Genomic DNA, 11,494 nt, shown 5'->3' with positions numbered 1-11,494 from the left:
CTGGGCCATAATTGGTACTTGGTAATGCTTATCAAATTGAATGGATTGAAATCAAAGGGAAACAGATATTAGAATCTGATTCAATAAACCAAGTAAAATTAGGCTTTTATTTTGTTGTTGTTGTTGTTGTTAATGCTCACTTAAAATTCAAATCTTGCGTAAATTTTGGGACACCCTATAGAAGGCAGATGGTGTGCTGGGCCTGTCCTTCCCCATCTTAAAATGGAATTGTAGTCTTAGCAGATGCACAGGCCTAGAGTCAGTTACCAAATATGGGCTACAGGCAAGGGCAGGGGTGAAAGGTTAAGTCATGCTTCCCCCACCCTCCGTCCTCAAAGGTGCTTACAATCAATGTGAGCAGTGAGCAAGGCCATGCAAGAGAGAGGCTCATTCCACAAACATGCTCCAGACCCCAGTGCAAAAGTTCGGTCTTTCACCTTCATTAAACTAAGCAAAACAAAAACACCAACCAAAAAAAAGGTCCAAAGAAGAGTACATTGAAAAGGAACACAGAAACACAGAAAAGCAATGAGAGATTCCTCCAAACTGATTTGTTTCATCCCAAAGGCCACCCGACCTGTCTGGGGCGTCCTGCCACTGAAGAAGTCAGTATTTCACGGCCCACAGGCCCCGAATCCCACTCCGCACAGCCTGGAATCAAGGAGTGCATTTAATGGGCGCTGGGGCGATTTCGATTCCTCTAAAATTCCAAATCCCTGCCTGCCGGGGGGCTGATGGGAAAGATGCCACTCCCGTGCTGTGAATTTGCAGCCTGCCCCATGAACAAAGCTCCACTCAGAAAACATTTTTAGATCAACCCTGCTCCAGACACTCGCTCCCAAGGACAAACTAGAGGAAACTCTGGTCCAGCCCAAACCCTTCTGTGCTCTTTGATCAGAAACGAGTGAAAATGTTGGAACGCGTGTGATTAATCCAGGTGGTCTCAACAACCTTCCAAGCAAACCTCTCCTCTGGGCTCCTGGAGGCACCGTGCAGGCAGTGCTGGCCCCTTTGCCAGAATTCCTGTTAGCCAGGCCCACCCCTTAAAACAAAGAGAGGGGGGGGGGGGGGGGGGGGGGGGGGGGGGGGATCAAAGGTGAGGAAAGGGAAGAGGAAGCAGGTAAATGAAAGAAGGGGAGGGGGACTTGAAACCAGCTGCAATTAGCATGTGCTTTGTTTTATTTTTTTAAAAAAAGATAAAGTGCTCAAATGGCACAGCCCCCTCCGAAGCCCCCTTAGTTCAGCCTCATGCAACTGAGAAGTCTGGAGAGACCCCAGCAGCACCTGCATCCTGTCCCCACTCACAACACCCAGCACTGGCCTCACCATATGCAACCGCCTTTCTCTTGGGTGTGGTGGGATGGGTGTTTCCGTTTCCAAACCTCAGAGTGCTTTGCTGTCAGATAAACAAACATCTCCGCCTCTGCCAACGCAGCCCAGTGGGAAGTCGTGTTGCTCAATGAGTAGCATTTCCAGCACTTCTGCGACAGGCTGGTGACAGGCTGGAATATGGTGTGGGGGGCAATCAGATGCTGTTACAGGAAAGAGGCATGAGGAGAACATAATCACAGAGGGGCACAGGAATCGTCATCATCATAGCCCTCATTTATATAACATTTTAAATTGCCATGACCACAAAATGAGCAAGCAGATCAGCGGTTCATAGTCAGACGGACCTGGGACAGAATTCTGGCTCCTCCACTTTCTGTTGGTGCAACCCCAAGGAACTTGCTGGGCCTCTCTGAGCCTCAGGGTCCCATCTATTAGGGGTGGGTAATGATCTCTCCTTCATAAACTTGTTTAGAAGTTTGAATGAAATAATGTCTGTAAAGCATTTGCACCTTAGAAGTAGACTAGTAGTGGTAGTGTTGGTACTATAGGTAGTATTTTCTATTATTTCAACTGGTATTATGTACTATTTCATTTTATCTTTACCTTATTTAGGAGAGTTTAACCCTATTTAGTTGAAGACCAAACAGAGATCCAGAAAGGTTAAATGTCTTTCCCAGTCAATATACGAAGTTAATGGGAAACAAGAACTGTGTATTACTTTCTTATTGCTTCTGTAACAAATTACTACAAAATTAATGCTCTAAGTCAAGCATATCAAACTTGTGGCCCACGGGCCGCATGCAGCCCACAACAAATATTTTTGCAGCCCAGCCAATAAATTTCGTAACTTAATTTTTACAATATCCTGTTATACATAATTATTAATAATGAACTACAACGTTCGCTAAGGACTGATTACTATAATTGTGTTGCATTCATTTCCCTTACGCGCCTTGCGCGCAGGAGCACCATTTCTCCCCACTAATACTAGCAGCGAATATCTTAGCAGCTGATGGCCACATCATTAGTCTTGGACTGACTTGTTTGGTGTGCGCAACAGGAAATATTTTGCTTTCAGAGAACAAGAAAAATAGGTTTATTTGCGTTACGCTTATAAATTTGTACAGTTATTCAGTGTCTGGTGAGTTAATGTTCAAGAAAAATGTTTAATTTTTATTAAAATGTTCTATTATTTTATGTTAATGATTTCAGCCCTTTGTATTCATCATGTCTCTATCGAAATAAACCTACGTTTCTATGAAAATTGAAGCTTTTGTTTTCTTGGGCCCACATAAACTTAAACCTTGTTTATTTGGCCCATGTTAGCCTTTGAGTTATACATGCTTGCTCTAAGTCAACACAAATTATCACCTCACAGCCACTGGAAGTCCTAAGTCCTCCATTCAAGGCATTAGCAGGGCTTTGTTCCTTCTGAAGTCTCTGAAGAGAGAATGCATTTCCTTATCTTGTTCAGTTTCTAGAGGCTGCCGACATTCCTTGGTTCACGGCCCCTTTCTATGTCTTCCAAGCCAAGCAGCGTAGCATCTTTCCATCTCACTCTAACTCTACTGTCTCTCTCTTATAAGGACCATGTGATTGTATTGGGCCGCCTAGAGAATGCAAGATATAATCTCCCCATCTCAAAATGCTTAATGTAATCACACCTGCAAAGTCCCTTTTGCCATATAAGGTAACAAACAAACATTCACAGGCTCTGGGTATGGGCATGTAGACATCTTGGTGGAGGGGATCATTGTTCAGCCAACCAGGCCGAATCCTGTCCTGCAGAACATAACTCTCTGGGTTTGGGTTGGTTTATTTGGTTGTTGTTCATTTGCTTTTGTTTTTGTTTTGCTTTAAACTTGCATTTATTTACTCAGCAAATACTGTGTGCAGGGCACATGTATAATTTATAACCTGCTCCTCTCTAGATATAACTGCATCAGAATCAAGCTTCATTAGTGAGAAATAAAGGAGGTTTGCACACATATCTCCTAAAACATCACTGAAACCCAGGCTTTAAAAGTGAAACAGACCTGGGAAGCCATTAGCCAATCATCCTATTTTACAGAGGCAGACTCTGACCCAGGGTGGTAATGTGACATCCCAGTGTCAGGTAGCGATTTTGTGGGAGATTGAGGGCCTGAATTAGAACTGGAGGAAGAAAAGCAAACTGAGAGGTATTTTGGAGACAAAAATCAGTGGGATTTAGTAACCAGCCGGAGATGGGGTTAAAGAGATGGAGAAATCAAGGCTGCCTAAAGTTCATAGCTTGAGGGTGCCATTGACTGGGCTGGGGATATAGAGAGGACACAGCACATTTCTAGGAAAAATAATGTATTTAATGTTTCCTGGAACTTGCACCTCTTTTGGTAGGACTGGCTTAGTTAGCATCAGTGTGAAATTTCCCTTACTCTTTTTTCTCTCCATGTTCTCTCATAAGTGTGGTCATGGGGCTATATTTTCATCTGACCACCACATGGCAGTGCTTTTATTTTCAGAGCACATTTGGTTACAGCAAAATTGAGCAGAAATTACAGGGAGTACTCATATATTTCCTGTCCCCACAAACATACAACATCCCCCGCCAGAGTGGTACATCTGTTACCATTGGTGATCCTACATTGACAGATCATTATCACACAAAGCCCATGCTTTATATTAGGGTTCACTCTAAGTCACCCCAGGTGGCTCGCTGTATGGCCTCAGTTCCTATGACTGGCCAATGTTGACCCAGCGATCTTTATTATATCTTTCAGGGTAGGTCTTTGGTTGGGGTCGAGGGTTATTAATTTTGTAACAGTTTTTGACATTGTAGAGACAGGAAGTATGGTATAAAGAGGCACCCACTCAAGATGTACTCCCTAGGTTCTTCAAACGTCTTCCCCACAAATGGCAGCTTCCCCGTCACCATCCTGTAGAGCACTACCCCCACGCTCTAGACGTCCACCTTCAGGCCCTCATAGGTTTCAAACTGGAGCTACTCTGGACCATATAGAGGGCAGTGCCACCGAAGGTGCTCAGTTTCCCTTCTGTAAATTCCCTACTGAAGCCACAGTCTGCTGGGTTAACATTCATCTCACCATCTAGAAGTATGTCCTCCGGCTTCAGGTCCCGATGTACGATGTGTCTCTAGTGGCAGTAACGGACAGCTGATAGCAGTTGTCAGAATGGGCTTGGGCTTCCTTCTCCGTCATGGGGTCACCATTCTCCAAGTGGTCAAATAAGGTTCCTTCACTCGCATGTTCCATGAAGAGATACGCTTTGTCCTGGGTGGTAATGACCTCAAACAACTTGACGATGTCAGGATGATTTAGTTCCTTAAGAGAATGCACCTCTTGGAAGACACCAGAGGAGCCCTGCCAGTTCATAACTTTCACAGCCACCTCTGTGCTGGTGGCAATGTGCCGGGCCAGCCTAACCTTTGTAAAGGACCCCTTGCCAATGGTGTTGAGAATAAGGCAGTTGCCAATATGGCACTCCTCGTTGGCAGAGATGGCTGCAAAGTCATCAGACATGGTGACTTAAAAAAATAAAAAATATTCTCTGAGATCACTGTGGCTTCAGTGAAGTGGATCAGTGATGAAAATACCAAAAGAAAAAGGAGGAGCAGGAGGGGGAAGGGAAGGAGGAGAAGGAGGAAGAGAAGGAGGAGGGAGAGGAAGAGGAGGCAGAATAGGAGGAAGAGGAGGAAGAGGAGGGGGAGGAGGAGGAGAAGAAGAAGAAAGTGGAGGAGGAGAAGGAGGAGGAGGAGGAGGAGAAATAAAATAAAACACAAGAAAAAAATTTTTAATAAACAAAATGAAAAAAGAGAGAGAAAACAAGCCAACTAGTCCAACTCCAGCAGGTCACTACCAATCAGCTTCCTGGGCTCTAATCGACTGAAAACTCAGCCCAGCCAGGTCCTGGAATTGAAAAACACAGGAGTGGTTTGCAGTTCCAGGACCTTATACAGGTGCCTTATGAGGTCAGAGCAAGAAATCGACCAATCATGGCTAGAGATAGACCACAGTGGTGTTCTCACTTTTGAGTCTCATGACCCTTTAGTCTGGTAAAAAAAAACAAAACAAAATGACCCCCAAAGAGCTTTTTGTTTATGTGGGATGTTAAAGATTAATATTTACCTTATTTGAAATGAAAATCTGTAAGATGCAAAAAAATAAAACAAAAATGAAAAGTCTGACTTATCCTCATGCTCCAGGTCTCAGTTCAAATGCTCATTGTGACCATTCCCCCTGCCAGCCTTGAAGCGAGGATGACCACCCCCTCCCCCCACCAGTATGCAGGTGAGAAGGACCATTTCTCCAGCCAGCCTAGAAGTGAGGACGACCATTCATGCAGCCAGCACCCCTTCAGGCTCAACCCACTCTGCATAACCCAAACCACTTTCCAAGGAGACCTTTCCCAGAGGTGCCATGGAGCTGGTTAACCCGAGGAGAGGCAGAATAGCTCAGGTGCAGGCTCTGTGTATGCAGCATCACGGCTGAGCCTCACATCCTGCTGAGTAAGAGGAGCCAGGCACACAAGTGCATGTGCTGTATGAGTCCATTTACATGAAATTCAAGAACAGGCAAGACCTATCTCTCATGATGGAGGTCAGAACAGTGGTCACATCACTGGTGGCATTGCCGGGAGACAGGTTGGAGGGCACCTTCCAGGAACATATGCAGCTTGAAACTCTTGGAGCAATCTATTTAGGATTCGTGCACCTTCCTGTGCATGAATTATACTTCATCTCTATAATAATAAAAGCATAATATTCTAATCAGACCGGACGACCTTCCGGGCAAAGCCAGGGCTGCGAGGGAAGCCCGGGTCCCAGGTGGCTGCTGATGGCCAGAGGGAAGCCGGTGCCAGCAGCCGGGGGGAAGGAAGGCCTACTCTTGCATGAATTTCGTACGTCGGGCCTCTAATAAGTATATAAGCTTCATCACCTTTAAAGAAGAATGTCAACTCTGGAATCAAACTGCTTGGGTTTGAGGCTATCTCTGGCTACCTCAGAGTGTTTTATGAGAAGTTAGTGAATAGAATGGGGCACAGAGGTACACAATGAGCATTAGCATCGTTATCATTAAAGGGGTCACCCTTCTAACCAGCCATTCAAAGTGAAGGATTAAGAGAGGTGCTTTTGGCCCAGCCAAAGTGGCTCAGTTGGTTGAGCGTCCTCCTGTGCATAGAAAGGTTGCGGGTTAAATTCCTAGTCAGGGCACCTACCTGGGTTTCGGGTTTGATCCTCGGTCAGAGAGTGTGCAGAGGGCAACCAACCCATGTTTCTCTCTCACATCGCTGTCTCTCTCTCTCTCTCTCTCTTTCTCTCTCTCTCAATATGTCCTTGTCCTCGGGTGAGGAATTATAAAAAAGAGAGAGAGATGCTTCTGAACCCCTCTGTTGTCCCCTCCGCCTGACTCCCACCCCCCACTGCACTGAACACAAAGTGGTGCATGTGATATACACACCAGCCCCCTCCTCCGTGGGTACCACGACCCCAACAATCAGGACGGGCATGTCTCCATCATTCTCTCTCTTCTTTAGTTCCCCCAGAATTCCCGCAGGAGGCCTGCTGAGGAGCTGCCTCTATTTGCAGAACTCTTTCATCGATAAACTGAATAGTTACAGGACGTGGCGGCTGTAATTAGACAGTTCGTTCCACTGGAGATTGGGGTATTGTATCTTATGAGATATTCTTGGCAGAAGCAGCTCTTGCTCTCAGCATACGTTTCTTTACATTTCAAGGCCGAGCTGACCACCTGCCGTGAAACAGATGAACTGAGGAGCGAATGGGGCTGCCCCATACCTTTCCCCCAACCGTTTCTTGGTGGATTTACTGCAGTATTTGTTTCCTGCTACAGTTTCGCCTTCTCTTTGGAAGCTGGCTGAGTCAGAAGGAAATAAACACATGCAAGAGGGTGTAGAAAGAGCATTTGATGTTGTGTTCAGAAACCCGGGTTCTAGATCCAGTATCCAGATGTAATTGACTAGCATACATTTTAACTTCTCTGCACCACAGTCTTTGTTTTGTTTCTTTTGTTTTGTTTTAATCTGTTAAATGAGTGATGGGTCTAGATTTGTGGTTTTTGAACATATGTCAGCCATGGACGCCCTCCTACAAACAGAATCTCAAGCAGAAAACATTAAAACATGAACACACTGTTGTTTGGGCTGAAACAGGTGTGGGCAGTGGGAGTCTGCACTCTCCACTTCTGCATCTCTCCCTGCCCAACCCCCACCCCCAGCAGCCTCCAGGGTAACTCTGTAGGGTTGTGGGGCTTCCCATCCTAGCAGCACAATTTGAGAACCATTACATTTGCCTATCTTAAAAAAATAATTTCCCAGGCAGCTAAAATCTTGTTCTAAAGTGCCCCCATTGCTCTTCATTCCATAAATTCTAATCAAGAGACCCTCTGTACTTTAAGAAAACCCCTAAGTAAAATCTTACATGATCGATATCTTCACGGGAAAAGACTGGAAGGAAATGCATAAAAACAAATGTCAGGAGAGTCGTCATCCCCAGGTGACCGGACCCCCACAACAGTAATTGCAACAGGATATTGTGTGGTTCGCACCTTTCTGCTTCACCACCTACAGCCAACATCTGAGAAGATGCTGGCGCCTCTCAAAGTGCCCGGGCCTGACGCCCACACACAGAGCCCTGCCTTCGCTGGAGCAGCCGGCACCTGCCTCCAAGACACCAACACACAGTGATGGGGGTGAGCTCAAGTCTACAGGACACAGCTCAGCAGGAAACTGTCCTGAGACAGGGTTTCCTCGAGTGTGACCCAGGGAGTATTAGTCCCAGAAATGCGTGGCTACAAATAGGAATTCGGGAGGTGGCAGGGGGAAGTCTACTCCAAAATAATGGAGTTTGAGAACACTGCGTTTCATTTGCCCCTTCTTGAGATTAAATACGCAGTAAGCAGTAAGTGTCTTAACATCTCTGGCCACCGGGAAGCCTGATGAGTGTCCCTTAATACAATATTTCTCTAATTTACTTGACCACAAAACTCTCTTTTCCCCATGACCTCTATTAATATCTCAACAAACAGGTCAGGACCAAAGACAGCTTCAGAAAGGCAATTGTTAAAACCTGAATTATAAGGCTTGAAATGAATGAGGAATTACAGGACAGGAAGGGAAGGGAGGGAAAGAGACTGGTTTGGGGTCTGGAAGACTTTTAGACAGGACAAAAAAAGGGGGGGGATGGGAATAATCCATGATTCCAAAGAATGTCCGGAATTTCCTTCCTATCTGTGAGTGCCCTTTTTCCCAGCTCATTCCTGGTAGACAGAGGCAGGGATTGCTGTTAGTGGTCCAACAGCTCATGGCCACCAGAAGGGGACTGTGGGAATTAGAAGTGACTCTGTGCGAGTTCCTTGCCTGTGCACCTTGCTTCCTCTCAATATTAGCTCACTGTGACAACCTTTCCCTAGGAAGAGTGGGAAAATGAAATGATCCTGTGGATTCAATTCTGCAAATAACCCACCCCGGTGCCAGCCCTGTGCTAGGTGCCAGGACCGCGTGGATGCATAAGCCACGTTTAGCTGACAGCCTAAGCGGGAAGGAGACAGAGTCCCTCCCTCAGGGTGCGCACAGGGTCCTGGGGGCACACAGAGGATGTCAGGAGTCTCCTGCAGCCTCATGAAGCACTCATCCTCATTGCTCCCAGGTAGAGGGCTGAGGTGTAGGAAGGGAAGAGAAAACTCCTGGCAGAGAGAACTGCAAGAGCAAAGTCGTGGAGGCAGGAGAGAGAGGGGTGGCCTGGGGCCTCTAGGAGCAGAATGTTTGGCAGGATGGGGAGGGTGTGGACAGACAGGGTAGAACGGATCCTGCCCGGAAGTAAGCAATCGAGCTGGTTACTGCTACACTGAGTTGCACTTGCTGATAAGGAGGGGAAGAAAGAGGAGGGAGGAGTGAAAGATGACTCAGGGGGGTGATGGAGTGCCTAGAAGAAGAGAGACGTGGGAGCAGACTGAGAAATCTGGATGCAGGAAGGAGGTGGGAAGACAAGTTCAGGCCTCAACAAGTTAAACAGGTTATATAAGAAGCCTAAGCATTGGTGACGATGATGATGATGAGGATGATGATGATGATGATGATGATAATGTCTATGATGACAACAACAGCAACAAAGATGACTGTGCACTCTCTCCTCCCTCTTTCTCTCCTGGCTGTAGGGGTTGTGCAGGGAAATGGCAGAAGGACAATGATCATAAGACAGAGTTCTGTCTTCTCTAGAGAGCCCTTGGGGGCAGGTAGAGCTGATGCAAATTTCCCCATCCATCTCTGACACCCTCCACCCATTCATCCTTCTGCAGAAGACATACTGGACTGGTCCAGCTGGTCCTGACCCCCAGCTTCTAAGGAGCCCAGGTGAGCCATCTCCCTGCAGAGGCAGAGAACCAGTACCACTACACACAGAGCAGGGCCATGCAAAAAAAAAAAAAAACAACAACAACAAAAAAACAGAATACCGAGGCACCCTGCTCTCGGGATGCATTATCTTCAGGGTAGATGTTGTATTCTAGTAGCACATTCCCTGGGGTGTTTCCAAAGCCAGACACGCTGGAGCCTTGTTCCAGCCTCGCTCTGGGCCAAGGCCCGGGCTTACCTCCAGCTCTGGCTGCTGCCCCCGTTCAGATCTGGCCAGGACCACTTAATAGGCCAGGATTGTAGCCCCAGTGCTGTGGGCAGTGAGTTCTGCTAACTCCAACCTCAGGCCCCTGCTTGCCCACTCCTGTTTTGTTATGCTCCTGCTCTTTCCTGCTGGCCTCTCTGAATGCCACTTTTTCCTGGCAAGACCTCAGGCGTTGGCACATCCCAGCCCCGTCTTCACTGATCCCATGGTTCATTGTCACATAGAGAGACCATCTCATTGCCACCCACACCTGGACGGGCGAGCGGGAGCTGCCTGTTTTAAAGACTTCCCAATTTCCTCCAGAGTTTCTTCCAAAGCACATCTTAGCTGCCAGTGTGAACTGTGAGTCCCCAGAGATGCTGATGGCCCTTTTCAACATTCGTCACTTTTGACACATCCAAAATATCCTCGCTCCCAACACTCCATGAGCAGCAGCCCAGATGGACGGGCTGAGGAGATGCGTCAGGTCTCTGCCAGGCCTCTGAGGGGCCCTGGGCAGGAGCTTCCTGGCTGAGAGGCACGTGCTTTCCTCCCGCCCCCTCCACCCCTTCAAAAGCTAAGCCAGCCATGTGGGCACCTCGCTGCCTGGCTTCCAAGCTCTAAGCCAGATTCCTTTCATAGAATTCCTCACACATTGGCTGCCCATGGCTCCAAGCACTTTGGCATCTACCAGGCCCACTTCTGCCCTAGAGGAAACTGCCTGCTTGGGAATCACCTTTAGTCTTTCAGGCCACTAAGGGCCCATGGGAAGGAGCTTGACCCTCTGACCTATTCAACAGCTGAAGTCAAGGGCCCCTGGGGCTAAGTTCTGTGAAAGCATACATGCATGGGTTTGCTGCTGGGCTCCTAAGCCTGTTCTATTGCTTGATGAATCTGTTTTTATGCCACTATTGATTACTATAGATTTTTAAAATCAGAAAGTGTGATGCCTCCAGTTTTGTTTTTTCTCAAGCTTGCTTTGGCTGTTTGGGATCTTTTGCGGTTCTATACAAATTTTAGAATTGTTTTTTCTATTTCTGTGAAAAATGCCATAGGGATTTTGATAAGCATTGAACAATGAGATTGTTTTTTATTTCTTTTCCAGATAGTTTATTGTTTAGTGTATAAAAATGTGACTGATTTTTATATGCTGATTTACTGAAACTACTGAATTCATGTGTTAGGTCTAACAGTTTTTTGGTGGAATCTTTGGGATTTCCTATATATAAGATTATGTCATCAGATAACAGAGATAATTTTACTTCTTCCTTTCTGACTTTGGATGTCTTTTATTTCTTTTTCTTGCCTTTATTTCTTTCATTTACTATGACTTCCAATATTATGTTAAATAGGAGTAGAGAGCATGGACATCCTGTCTTGTTCCTGATCTTAAAAAGGAAAACATTGCACCATTTGAGTATGATGTTAGCTGTGGGTTTGTCATACATACCCTTTATTGTGTTGAGATATGTTCCTTCAATATCCAATTTGTTGAGAGTTTTTATCACAAGATAATGTTGAATTTTGTCAAATGTTTTTTTGTGTATATTA

At 46.2% G+C, this 11,494-nt stretch overlaps 1 protein-coding gene and 1 pseudogene across 1 annotated transcript in view; one reads left to right on the top strand and one right to left on the bottom strand.

Moving 5' to 3' along the window:
* Positions 1 to 4,862, bottom strand: part of LOC106724266 — a 16,697-nt pseudogene extending 11,835 nt beyond the window's left edge.
* The window catches only part of LIPC (lipase, hepatic), a 132,379-nt gene that overhangs the window by 77,281 nt on the left and 43,604 nt on the right, over positions 1 to 11,494 (top strand). The window lies entirely within an intron of this gene.

The sequence above is a fragment of the Myotis brandtii genome, unplaced genomic scaffold (genome assembly GCF_000412655.1).
Source record: "Myotis brandtii unplaced genomic scaffold, ASM41265v1 scaffold781, whole genome shotgun sequence".
Lineage (NCBI taxonomy): Eukaryota > Metazoa > Chordata > Mammalia > Chiroptera > Vespertilionidae > Myotis > Myotis brandtii.
Note: the sequence above shows the minus strand (reverse complement) of the source record. Positions and strands in the feature narration are given on the sequence as shown.